We start from the raw sequence: 14,187 nt of genomic DNA, 5'->3' as shown, positions 1-14,187 counted from the left end.
TGGCATGCCTATCTGAGAAGGGTATTTTGAAATAACATGAAAATCAGGAGGTAATTTGTTGCTTGAGGAAATGGCAAGAACTTTGCTTCTAGCAAGAGTAATTTGCACTCTGCTTTGGTAGTGAGATTTAGAGATTTAAAACAGCAGAGGCAAATACATTTTTCTGGGGATAGCATCTTTTAGGAGACAGGTAGTCTGAACTAGCAGAATGCATGCCGTGTAGATGGTGACTTATTTTGGGAGTTTGATCTGGGAATGCACAAAAAAAAAAAGAAAGAAAAGAAAAGAGAAATAAGGGGAAAAAAGGCATTTTGTTATTGTTTGAACCCTGCTCTCACAGTGCATTTATGAGAATAAGAAATAATGAGAACCAAAGCTGCAGTACAAAATAAAAGCCAGGGTGGTTGTGTGGATGGCAGAGGAATGGGAAACAGTTCCATGAAACAGAAACAATTTTACTCTAAACTGTTTTGCTTATATACATTTTGCTTATAAGGGCGGGTAATTTAGGTTGGTGACAAAATACTGAACTGGGCATTTGGAAAGGTATTTTCCTAGAAGGTGTTTTGAAACAGAAAGTTAAGGAAGCATCCAAAGTGAACCAACAAGAAAAACTCATGGCCCTTAGAAAGAAACAAAGTAGTTCAAGAATAAGGATGAAGGCAACACTGAAACAAATGAGTTTCCAGAACATCAGGAGAAAGTACGCAGACAACAGGTTCCTTTCACAAATAACTGCACTAACCAAAATGGTGGAACTGGATGCTGCTGGGCAGCTCTGGGGTCAGGGACATGAGGAACTTTCAGAGTAACAACTGTATTGGTTACACAGAGGTTGAGGGAGGTGTGCATTTTAATGCCTCGGAACACAAGCGGTTTATGAAGCAAAGCAAGAGGTGAGAGATTGAAGGAGATGAGCAGCAGTTCATCTGATGCAGTTGCCAGAGTCTCATCCTCCTGGCAGCAGTGGTCAAGACAGGAAATATCTGAATAACTCTTCTAAATCTCTGCTGTTCTCACCAGGGAATAAGAACAGTGTTACAACCATCCCTATCAATACTGGGCTTATCAATCATGAGCTACTGCATGAAAGCATTGGTAGATAGACCAGCTAGCCCAGAGATGGGGTTTGGATTTTTGTATCTAGTAAAAATCATTACGTAATCGATGGCTATTTCTTAAAAATCACTCATAACTTGGGAAATCTGGGAATTGAAGAAAAAAATAGATGGATGGCATCAGCAGAAGTACAAGCTTTCCCAGAACAAAAAAGAAAAATCATTTTAATCTGCATGTCTCATTTTCCTAATTGGTTAAAATAAAATTATGACGTGAAAAAGATCATTACTGTTAGTAGGAAAAACAAATCAGAGCAGGAACGAGATCAGATTTTTGATCTCAATCTATTGACTCAGATGGATCTGCCCAGATTTATAGCAGGTGAGAACTTGGGCCCTGCAGAGTTTGGGAGTCGTGAGCAATAAAGCTGTGCGTTTTCATCATGCATGGCCAGATGAACACAGAAGGTTTTGGATGTTTGTTTTTGTCTGAAACCCTTAAAATTGGATCTTGCTGCTTCGTTGGGATTTGCTAATAAGCACCCAGTAGAAGCTGACTAAACCTGTGCCTCTAATTGCTCAAGATTCCTTGTCCTATCGCATCAATGTTCACAAATGGCTGCATCCATCCAATGCAGGGAGCAAAGCAGGTGTCCCTGGGGTTCAGGATGCCTCGTTTGGAAACGTGATTCAGAATCATTTGGATAAAACAAATGCTGTACTGACGGTGAGTCTGGAAGGTGTAGTGATAAATGGTGATATCACAGATTGGTTCACCGTGGGTAGAGGATCCTGGAAGCTTAGGTGCTGCACTCCTAGTTTGTTGAATATCTAATCTAAAATGTCAGATGTATTTTGAGGAAATTTGGAACCAGTGTTTAATTGTAAACAATCACAATTATTCATTAAGTGTATCTTCTCTGAAAATCAGTCAGCCTTTATTACCAGAAAAGACAAATCGTGTTTCCACGGTGCCAAGTCCAGATTGTGCTATTGCATGCTATAGCAGTTCTGCTGGTACATCACAGCAATCTCACCAAGTTCAATTTCTCCTTCTCTCCCCCAGCCAAAAAGCATGTGAAAGAAACACCAGAATGTGGATTTCCAGCACTTTAAACCAATGCTGAAGTAAAAGCATGTTTTGGCCTGACACAGGTTACAGAGTGGAAGAACTGTGTGAAATTCAATAGCCCAGGTTATCCAGGAGGTCAGACTACCTGATCCTGGTCCTCTCTGGCCTTCAACTCTAGGAATAAATTAGAAACCCAATCCCTCCAAGTTTTAATTTCAGAGCAGTTTTTGTAAAGGGGGTTGAAGTGGAATTCCTAATAAATTACATCCTCCTTCAACATTAATTTCTCTCCCCTAGAAAAGATTTCTCCTAAAAAAGTGTTTTGTTCCACATCTTCTAAATTATAAAAAATTTATATCTCTTTACGTCTTACACTGTACTGTATGCCAGCATAGCAATTATTAAAACATTTTTATTGATATTACACAGCTCTCTATGAAATATGAATTAAATTTGTCATGAAAATTGATTTTTAATGACAGCTCAGGTTTGCATTTCTGTAGTTCATACCTTTCCACCATTTTTTTCTGGCACTAGAAAAGGGCAACTGCAATATCTTTATTCATCAGAAATGGATGAGGAGATGTGCTATATTTTACTAGCATTTATCAGCATGATTCTACTGATGAAAACAAGAAATTGTTCTGTTGAAGTCACTCTGTGGAGAGCAGAATTGGGCACATTGGCCCAAATCTTGCTACTCGAGGAGCTGCGGTTCCTAAATCTGAGCTTTGGCGCCTAATGGAGTGCCTTGATTGTGAAAGCTGTTGAATGTGCTCAGCTTTCCTTGTAGTTTTATAAGAATTATGGCATCCCACGTCCCCAGAATCAATTTGTCATCCTCTGCCTCTTTTCCCCTGTATATTATCTTTCCTTATTACTAACAAACTGCTGGAGGTGACTCTTGGTTGAGCAGACTGAACATGACACTGGATACTAAAGCACTTAGCAGGGCAGGGAATGCTGCTTTTTAATCTACCTGTTTTTTCAGCTGCTGCAGACGAAAGGGGGGATGTATTGTGTTAATACTTCTATGGAAATCATCTGAATCATCATCTGACCAGGAACGTGCAGGAGCAGGGTCTGAGCTTAGAGCATGACCACGTCTCCTCCAGCCCTATGCAGACTGAGGACAGAGGCACGCTGGGAAGTCAGATGTAATTACTGTCTGCTCCAAGCAGTGTTATGCCAACCCAGAGTCAAGTGTGCTCAGGTAGCTTCCAGAAAAAAATTAGGTCCGTATTCGTGTAAGCTACTGTGGCTAAAACCTGCAGCTTGGCTTAAACGTCATTTCTGCTTCTCCAAAATAGCTGTATGTGTCTGTAAGACACATCTGTGTGGGAGCTGGGGGAGGGCTTGGGCTGACTTTCATTGGCTGATGGGCCAGGATTATTGGTTGCTGTTAAAAATGATCCCAAGCAAACTTTTACAAGGTCTTCTGTGACTAATAAAACCTGAGTCTTTGAAATGTACTACAACCCAAGTTGTTGTTAAGAGATAATTCTCTTCGATCCAGATGCTTCCATCTGAAGTGCAGTGCAGGAAAAAAAAAAAAAAGAAAGAAAAAAAAGAAGAGAGAGAGAGAGAGAGAAGGAGAATTGATGGAAAGCTCCTAAAAGCAGAAGGGGAAGTGGTATGCAATTTCTCTCCCTTTAACACTTCATGCACTGGACCTGGGAAGTAGCTTAAAGCTCCCTGTGCAGAGTCCAGCGCAGGGGGAGCCCTGCAGCACCTGCAGTGCCACGGAGGCCATGCCATCAGGGGAGGATTGTCCTTTCCAGGCTGGGTCGGGTGCTGATACATTCCAGATTTCATCTGAGAGGTGACAGCAGATAAGGTGGGGTTATCTTGCTTGTAGGATAATCTCTAGGACGGCAAATACTTGATCATAGGTCTGTGCAAGTGCCAAGGAAGAGCTTCTCTTTACATGAGTGCCCCGATATTCGAGCAAAGGGTTTTGATCATCCTCGGCAGGTTTGGAGTATCCTGTACCTGCTAAGGGCAGTAAAACCCTTCCCTCTGTGATGTGTGGTGTTTTTCCAGACGTTTTTCACCTCTTCCTGCCCTCAGACCCAGTGGCCTGCTCACAAGTAAATGAGTGAGATAAGGCATGGAAGCATTTTCTCACCATCCTGCAAGATGCACTATGGCAGCTGCCCAAAAAGTGAAGCGGCATCATCTCCCTTATGTTTTTAAAATATTCTCTTCAGAGAGAAATGGACGTATTTTCAGTGCCACTCGTCTCTTTATTTTGTAAAAACAAATCTTTCTGCTCCTCCACCTGCTCCCCTTTGTATCTTTTTCCCGAGCTCTGGACTTTACACTGCAGTTTGGAGAGATGGGCGCATTGGTCGCCTCTGTGACGGCAAGTTGGTTTGTTTCTAAACGATAAATCATGACTGGCAGCCCTGCTTCAGGGAGCACCAAATCCTTGTATCTATTAGTGATAACTGGAAATTCAAGGTGCCTTTAGGAATCCCAACTTACATATCTGATATATCCTACAGATGGATTACAAACAGCCCCGGTATTTACTGAGTTATGCTGCTATGTCTGTCTCACTTATCTGTTTACTTGCCCCAACCTAAAGCATCCCACCAGCAGACACTGTATATATTTGGTTCAGAGAAGACAATCCTTTTTTATCTTCCACGATTTTGAAAATACATCAAGCTCCTTGAAAAACAACAACAAATAAAAATAATAATGAGGCAGATACAAGCAGCATGAATCAATATAGCACTATTGATGTCAACAGAGCTATGCAAATATGTACTGGCTGAGGATGGCACATAAAATCAAGCACTAACTTTATACAGAAAAAGATAGAAACAACACAGCAGTATTAAATACACTTTTCAGCTATGCTCAAAACGGATTGTGGAATAAGTCATCGTTGTAATATGCAATTTGAGAGGGCTGTGAATTCTTCTGTGAGCACGTTGCTTCAGGAGATGCAGAAAAATCAAAGCACAGCCTTGCAAGTAACATTTCCCCCTGATATTAACAATAAAACTGAAACACTGCCTGGCTTTAAATAACAATGCTAACCAGTTTCTGCAGGTTGTTGTAAATTCTGCTCTGCCCCAAAACGTCAGGGTTACAACAGTGCCAGAACAAATGGCATTGCAGGCAAGTGATTTGTGTCAGCATTGGTCAACTCAGAGTTTTACTAAAGGGGTCATTATTTCAGAAATCATTTCTGCCTACAGCAAGTGTTATAGCTGTAGTGCGGGCACAGCTCCCGTCGAGGCACTGGCCTGCATGGACAGAACCCATGAGGACTAAAAAGAAACATACCCATGTTGTTAGTGAGTGTGCTCCTCTTTTCAGCAGAAGGAGCTGCTGGGTTCACACGTGTTTGTGATGGTGACAGAACCACACATCTTCTAGGAAAGCTGCTGGCCCAAACCTGGCTTAATTGACACTTGCACAGAGCCCTTTGGAGATCTGATGGGCTCCTCCTGGCTCTGAGGTTCCAGTGGGACCACAGAAATGGATAGCGAATAAACAAAGCTAGGGAGAAAAATGCTTAATAAATCCACAGCCTTGCAATTAATGAGCATGCCTACCCCATAAGATCTTCATGGAGCGAACTTGTATGAGATATATGTACACCTAGTATTCATCTCACAGAATCAAATTATTCACCACACACATTAACTCAGACAATTACTGAAACACTGAGATCAGATCTGCTACTGTATCTTGAAAAGGACAAAAAAAGAAATGACTGCAGCAGCAAATTGCAGGAGTGCTAAAAGGCTCAAAGGGTTGTTCAATGAGTAGACAATTTTAAGTAAAGCTAATAAAACATGGCCACTTCATTACTCATTCATGAGAAAAGGCTGAGTTCAGACACTGTGTTTCGGTAGAGAAGCCGGTCTGTAGTATCCTGTCTTTTGTTCATCATTTCCATGATCTCCATCCACATTTTGTTTATGGCCTAACCCATTTAGCATGCTGAAGACCATCCCAGTGAAGTCAAAGCAGAAAACCCCTCCAATTTAATAAGCTTCACGTGGGGTCCTTCCTAAGATTAGGGTGGATCTGTGCAGAGCCAAGAAGCCTCACGCAGACAGCACTTGGTGCTTTCCAGGGAAGGACCTATGCTTTTTTTCACTGGATCCTTAGTAAAAGCCTGAGTCTGCTCCTCCTAAATTCATCTGCATTGTTCACTTTGCCTTTCATTTGCAGCAAGAATATAGGATCCGGAACAAGTGCCACAGAGAGCTTTGTGATCCATTTCCTGGCCCTGGCATGCCTCATGAATGGCAGTGTGCAAACTGCCCTGGTCATCTGAGCTGCACTCAGACCATCCGTGGAAACAAGGATTGCAACAAGTTGTGAGCCAGGGCTGCTGTGGTACGAGGACAGGATGCCTCAGGCACAGAATGCTACGGTGGGCAGAGGCCTTCAAAGTCAGCTGCAGGATTTGGATAGAAATGATGGGAATTTTAATAGGCTTCCAGAACTCAAAGGTGAGTTTAAGACACCATCTCAAAGCCTCGCTAGCCATAATCACTCAGGGTTTTCGCTCCGGTTATTTTCACCTGTGTATCCCGTTGGTCATTACTTCTTTCTATTTTCCTTGCCTCCATTCAGGCAGAGATTATCTAGCAATAAAGCTTCCAGGAATGTAACCTACTGACAAATGAGGCAGAACACCAAATAATTAAATAAATAAGCAGCAGCAGGATTCATTGGAGGAACAGTGTGGTTACAAAGAGGTTGTTTTATGATTTTACTAATCTGGTGTACCTTATTTTCATCTTCTTTTCCTATCAGTATTCTTGCCACTTAAAATATAATCTCCTGATTTCACCTTTTCTTCTCTTCTCTGTGCCACTTGCTATAATTAGTGTTCTTCCACTTCCCAATGCAGCTTTAATTTAATGCTTTTTTAAAATACTTTTTTTCACAGAACGAAATTTCTGATTTAAAAAGAAATAAATTTCCTAGTTAAAAACAACTACCACAGATTTCTGTAGGGAGAAGGAGGGGAAAATGGACATGCACCATGCAGAGCCAGGATTTCCCCATCCCCTGGGCTCCATGGCAGCACTGCAGAGCCTGCAGCATCCTATCTGCTGTGCATCAAGCACATAAACAGTCTTGTGGGAAAGGCCATCCAATTATGGCAGATAAAGCACCTTACCTCCCATAGGAACACCATGAAGCCTCCTGCCCTGTTATCCTCAGGAGCTTGCACTCACACTGTTCCACATCCATTTCTGAATATAATCTTCTACAGCATGCCTCAGAAAATTACAACACAGCATTGATCCTGGGCCAGCTTTGGAAGATGTCTTTCACAGAACTGCTGTAGAGCCCTGTCCCAGCCCCATAGCAGCCACCCAGCTCCCCTGTGAGCTGATGGCTGATACCATACATGCAGAACAGCTCTGGGAATGCCACACCAAGCCACTCTCTGGAAGTGCTAGGCACACTTAAAGTATTAAACATGTTTTTTTTTCTGAACATCTTAACTTAATAGGGCTTTATTATTTCAGCCAACTGTAAAATCACAACATGACTCGCCAGCCAGACAACATTATCTTGTCAAGATCCCAATTTGTCAACTGTTGGAGTTTCTTTTTCTTGTTGTTTTCTATTTGCTGTTGGTTTATCCTCAACTCGCTTTTCATTTCCCATTTTATTGATCTTACAATTTTATTTTCTGCTTTTCGCATTTCACACACTTGCGTGTCAGTGGTTTCCATTCTTTTCTTCCTGTGGTGTTATTTAATACGTGCATGTCTCTGTGCTTAAACATACAGAGCCTCAGACTCTTATCAGCTGAACAGAACTCCCACCAATTTTTCTTCTTTAGCTTTTGCTTGGGTCACACAAGTGGTATTCCTGCAGCTGAGCAGTGGGACCTCCTTTCAAATAAATCAAAACATACAAATAGAGCATGGGAGTTCCTTTGATAACTCCTCTCTGGTCTTTAAGCAAGTTCACAGACTCAAAGGTCAGAGCCTTATCCATCACACTGCTGAGTGTACGTGAGGATTTTAGCAGAAAGCTTTATCCCCTTTCATATTGTTAATACACTGATGTAAAGGGAAGTGCAAATGTCAGGGATACAAAATGTGTGTGTCGCTGCATCTGGTGGCCACAGTATTTGTGGGTGCATCTCAACAGAGAAAGGACATGACTGTCTTCAGGCTTTGGGATCAGCACGGAGCGTTTCTGTGGCTGTGGGACTCTTTGGACACCCATTAGTTCTCTGTCTCCAGCATAAAGGGCAGTTCAGAAGGGCAGGCATGGCAGCTGTGCTGTGTGGTGCCTCCCAGCTGACCAAAGGGCATTTGGTGTTCTTCTCAGGTACAGCTTGCACACAGGACCATAACTGGGGGAAATGTGCCTCCTCTTCCCAGGATAGCAGCTGGGAAGATTTTACATGCTGCACAGCACGCAGAGCAAACACTGGACAGTCTGGTTTTGAGCTCTTTATAATCATAATTTGATCCTTCTGTTGAACAATCGTCATTCTGATAATTTTCACTGAAAAAAGGAAGCATCCAGTTTCAATGAGTTCATGATTTTGATGAGAAGGATATCATCTGCTCCTACCTCCAGCCTTTGTTGTCTGATGGTATTTGTAAAGCAGCCGAAGACAAGTGGCTATTTGGTAATCTCAGCTTTTAAATAATAATAATAAAGGCATTAGCCTTCAGGGTTTTGAAAACCAGTTTAAAAAGCCTATGTGGGATACAGATCACATCCTCTCACAAACTGTTCTCTAATGGTTTTCAGTAATCAGCCCTGTCATTTCTGATTATTGCCTTGATTTTAGGAAATGTGGACATCGCCGTTTCGAGGGTTCTCCTTAATTCTTTTTCTTTTTTAGAAGACCAATTTTTAAAACTTGTACGAAGTTTATTTACCTCGGTTAGCTCTCAGAAAATTGATTTTGTGTTTGCAGTGCAAGGTGCAAGTTTGGGGAGGATATGCTGTGTTCATCATACAGATGAGAGTTAACAGCTGTTCTCAGCACCACGTGCATCTCAGTCTGCAGTGTGGAGGGGAAGCACACTGAGGATCTGTATCACAAAAGTGAAACAGAGTGAGTTGTTGTGCTTTTTCAATTTCTTTCATTTCAACTCTTACAGTCACTGTCAGATGCTACATTCTGCCAGGAAGCTCCTCCAGAAATTCAAGCTTCGGACGTTGCTTTCCATATAAACCATAATTTTCCAGGACTGTTTTTCAAAAAAGTAATCTATAAATAAGGTAGATGGCTAGACTAGGGTTTTACAACAACGTATTTGTGACACAAGGAAGTCTGCTGGCTGATTTATCTTTTTTTTTTCTTTTTTTTTTTTTTTTTTCCACATCAGTAAAGACCCTTCTGCCCAATTTTATCTCTCAGCAAATCCGAATAACTTCACTAGTAAGAACGCGGTCGTACACCTCAGTTTGTCATAATATGGAGAACACTGGAATGCAACAACAGCTCTCAACACTTCTGTAATGAACTGGCAAAGGAATTTTGCTGTTCTAAAGAGCTGGAGGCTCCTAATGAGCCAAGCTGAGTTTTCTAGAGCTTAGAAATACCGTAGCAATGGAAATAAACCAAAGAAATTGCAGAGAAAATGACCAGCCTTGGAGCAAACAGAATGTAGGGGCAGGCAAGACTGGTCCTTTATTTATGTGATCAACAATGAAGGCATAAAAGTCAAGAGATGGTGGCCATACAGCAACCCCTAAAATCACTTCTAAGCACATCACTGTACAATTTAAGCAATCAAAATTACAACCCCTGAGAGTGCAAGATTAATTAAGCTGTGAAAGAAGAGAGTATTTTCAAAATGTAGTGAGGTGATGTACTTAGGGAAATCACAAGCAGTAAAATGACACAAAATTCTGGAATATCTCCCTTTCAGTTCCACAGATTTTCAACCTCAAGTTCTCCAGTTGCTTCACTTAATTGGCAATGCTGCTGCCTGTAGACAAAAGGAAAAATGGTCCATGAAGCATGCCAGAGTTGGACAGGGTTTTGTTTCCTCCTCTTCATCCCTTCCTCCACTCCTCTCTCCCCTTATGCTCTGCTTTGCAGTAATAGGCAGTCTGTTATTATTTTATTAGAAGTTCAGGCCCTCCTATGTTTGAAACATTCCACGATAGCTGAAGAACAAGTCAAATCTGACACTATGTAAAACATGAGCCTTGAGTAGCTGTGACAGGAAGAGATTTACAACCTGAACATGCAAAGCTTTGTGGTGTTGTTCTTTGTTAGCACTCAGTCTCTCTGTGGCTGGATCCACGTTTTCCTGTGTTCAGCTTTCACCTGGCTTATCCCTTCAAGTAGACTGGGAGAGCTCAGTTGAATGCATTTCCTGCATGGCTGTCGAAGGATGGAGATGTGGGTAGTTTGGCTGGATTGCTAGAGCCCAGGGGAAACATCTGTGTGTACAAACCTCAGATCACAGGAAGAGTTTGGACACTGGAAGCTGTAACCACTCTGGGGAAGCACTGACCTGCTGGGAGGTCACTGCAGAGGTAATAGTTAGCTCGGCCCAGGTAGCTCTGGCTCCTGGTGGTGGTCCCCATGCCACGCATAGAAGGTTTTGCTCATTGGGTCACTCCCAGCCCCTTGGTGTGACTGCTGTTACACTTCTAGTAAAACCAGACAGGAGCTGTATCCCATGTTTTTGAGATTAGAAAAAGCAATTCCCTTCTACATCTTCCATCACCCTTTAAAGAGCAGCTTTATTTTTCTTGAATGCACATTTAGGTTGTTAGAGAACAGGCCAACAAGGGACACACTGAAGAGGAAGACTCCTTTGCACTTCAGACACAATACATGAGCAAACCTCTCTCTAAACACTTATCTCCACCAACAGCTTCCCCATTTCTCAGAGTAAAAAGTCACTTTGGCTAGTTGTGTTCCAGCAGTAAAGAAAATAAACTGGTGATCTATGTCACATTAATAAAACACCATAGAATCACAGAATCATAGAAAAGACCGTGAAGATCATTGAGTCCAACCACGACCTATCAAACTACCCTAACTCTAACAACCCTCCTGAATCATGTCCCTAAGCACCACATCCAGGTTTTTAAACACATCCAGGGATGGTGACTCAGCCACCTCCCTGGGGAGCCTATTCCAGAGCTTAACAACCCTGACTGTCCCTGTTGCAGCTGCCAGAGTTGAGCAGAGGCTGCCCTTGCAGGGCACCTTGTTGCATGGCCATGCCACAGCCCAATTCCATAGCCTGGTTACGCTTCCTTGCTCTCGTTCTGTCTCAGCAGACACAAGTTTTCTGGAGCAGAGAATGCTCTTTATGTTTTACATTTGCACAGCAGTGAGTACAATGCAGCTCCTGCCCTTCAGCGTTAGCACGACACAAGCCTTACAAAGAGTATTACATACTTGCCTCTATTAATGGCTTTGTGTAGAATGTGGCTCTGAACCCAGCTTGGCCACAGCCATCTTTTGTATGAGAAAACTAACTGGAAGGAGACAAGTCCATTGAAACCCTAGGAGCTTCATATGGAGAAGACCTGTAGGGTGGCTGCAGGGCATACAGGAAGGGCTCTTGGTCTACATGGTTTGAAAGGAGGAATTTCAGAACTAAAGAACTGTACTGGACCCAGCCAGCTCAGTGAGCAGAGCTCCTGGGGAAAGCCAAGCAGAGCCCATCAGCAGCCACTGCTGCCATGCTTGTCTCAGGGCAGCAGACAGCAAGGAGGCTGCCAGAGTCACCACTTGGGTGATTCTGACCAATATCCTGGTGGAGAATGACCCATTCATCAAAGGCAACATGAATTATGGATGGGGTCTGAAGGCACTGCTGAGGAGCGCTGTGTTTGGCTGTTGGGTAGCAGTGATCCAGGCTCCCAAGGTTACTACAGAAGGGGATGCTGAATGCCCAGCTGACACTCCTCTTTGATTTCAAGCTCCTGTAAAATCCATTTGCACACCTCCTAACTAGCTCAGATACACCCTGGATTAGTAACACACACCACCGCTCACCTCAGCTCCCTGTGCTTCCACTGCCTTTCAGCACTCCAACTTCTCCTTTTACTCTTGCTTATCACAGATTTATATCTACCAGCAGTGTTTTCTCTCTGTGCAGCTCTCATTTCCCTTCACTTTCCCTCCCTGTAATCCTTATCCTTCTCTGTGCTTTGTTTAATCCTGGCTGCCCAATTATGCAAATCGTACATTTACATTTTGACAGGCCTCCTCCACCCCTTTTCACGTCCCTATTTGTAATACAAATTTCTCCTTGCTTCTCCCATTCTCAGCTGCCTCTCTGCTCCATCTCCACCATGCCATGCTCCGAATGCTGGGCTCAGTGCCACCCTTCCTTGGGATCTGCTGGGGCAGCATGGGGACATCCTAAGCTGGGGCTGTACAGCACAGGATGCCTTGGAGAAGCACATTGACCTCTGTCTTGTCGGCTGAGAGGAGAAACAAAAACGTGTAATCTCTCATGAGGACGAGCACTTGTCTGCCACCCATTTACACCCTCCTACCCACTCAAAAGAAAAAACAACGATAATAAATCACAGTGCCCTTAAAGATCTAGTACAATAAAAAACCCGTAAAACAAACAAAAAAAAAACCCCAAAGATATTTAGGATAGAAATAGCCAAAACACACAAGACTTTGCAATAGCATCTTCTACCTTAAATTGCAGTTATTACTGCTGTGCTCTACACTGCTCTCACCTCTAAAGCATTTAAGACTTTTTCAGTAGGGAAACATCAGTTTCTGTCTCCTCTCACCTTCTTCCTTGGAGGAGATTTGTTTCTGCAGACTTGTGTTTTATTTGGATAAGGCCTTATTTATCTTAATTCTAAGTACATCCTGCTCTGCGTTTACATTGGAGAAGACAAGGTCAGGGAAGTGTACATCTTATTTAGACTGGAAAGTGCTGAAGCCTGAGTGCTCCTGGTGAGAAGTGTCCCAGCAATAGGCACTGCTTTCATTGCTCTCTTATGGTGACCTTCATTAGCTCCCACATGAGTTCATTACCTCATCTCCCAAGAAAGCTTCATATCTGTGACACTTGGCACGGCAGTACAATCACAGCTGGCAGCACCAAAGCCATCTTGACTTGGCTGGGGCCAGACTCACACAAAATACCATGGCATTCTGCAATCTGAACCCATGCCAATGCAGAAGGGTTACCTGCTGGGTACCATGCCTACAGATGGCACAATATAGCCCCAAGAGATGACTATTCCCAAATGCACGGCCAGAAGAAGCACACAGGTGCTGGTGGCTGAACCAGACTCATCAAACCACATGCCATGATGCTCTCTGCATGATTTAAATACGTATGACTTTTTTATAGCAGGAATGTATTTTTGTTCTTCTCTGTCTGTCAAGCTTGAATGAGTGCACAGTGATGATACAAAATTACCTTTGGTTTCCCCTCCTGTTTACCATTGCTGGCCTCACACTCATTCTTCTTTCTCATTTCCAGCCCCTTCCTTAGCTGCTCTCTTTCCTTGGCCAAGATAAGATGGAAAACCTTGCAGGGCTGAGATGCGGGAGGTACCTCAGTTCTCCTTTCTCTCCTACACCTCCCTATTTGCCACAGCATACATTTACCTTTCGAGTTCTGCTTCTCCCTCCCTTTTCTCCCCCTCCAGATAAAGCCCTGTTTCTCTCCACTCATCCACCCCTCACTTGCAGCTCAGCACGTGCCTTTCTACACTTAGATCCAAATTTTGTCCCCATCTCATCCCTCTTATCTCCCACCTTCAGCTCAGCAATTTTGCCTTCCGTTCGCCTCTTCCCCCTCTTCTCTTCCTGCTCATGTTTAAGTGAATCCATTACGCCCCACTCACCCCATCCATCCCAGCACCCATCCTCTGCACACCCTGCTGGATCGATGGCCGGCATCCTGCTGTTCTACGAGCCGGCAGCCCGTGGCAGTGCTAATGTGCCACCACAAGTGCATCTCACTGCAGTTGTCACATCAGTCCCAGGGGAAATTACAGCAAAATGATCTACGGCGCTCAGCCCTGCTTTAATCCCGGCTGCTTTGCATCCCTCCAGAGGAGCAGTGCTGCTGGAAGCGAGCGGCC

This window comes from Tympanuchus pallidicinctus, unplaced genomic scaffold, assembly GCF_026119805.1.
Source record: "Tympanuchus pallidicinctus isolate F22 unplaced genomic scaffold, pur_lepc_1.0 scaffold24, whole genome shotgun sequence".
NCBI lineage: Eukaryota > Metazoa > Chordata > Aves > Galliformes > Phasianidae > Tympanuchus > Tympanuchus pallidicinctus.
This window is presented reverse-complemented; position numbering follows the sequence as displayed.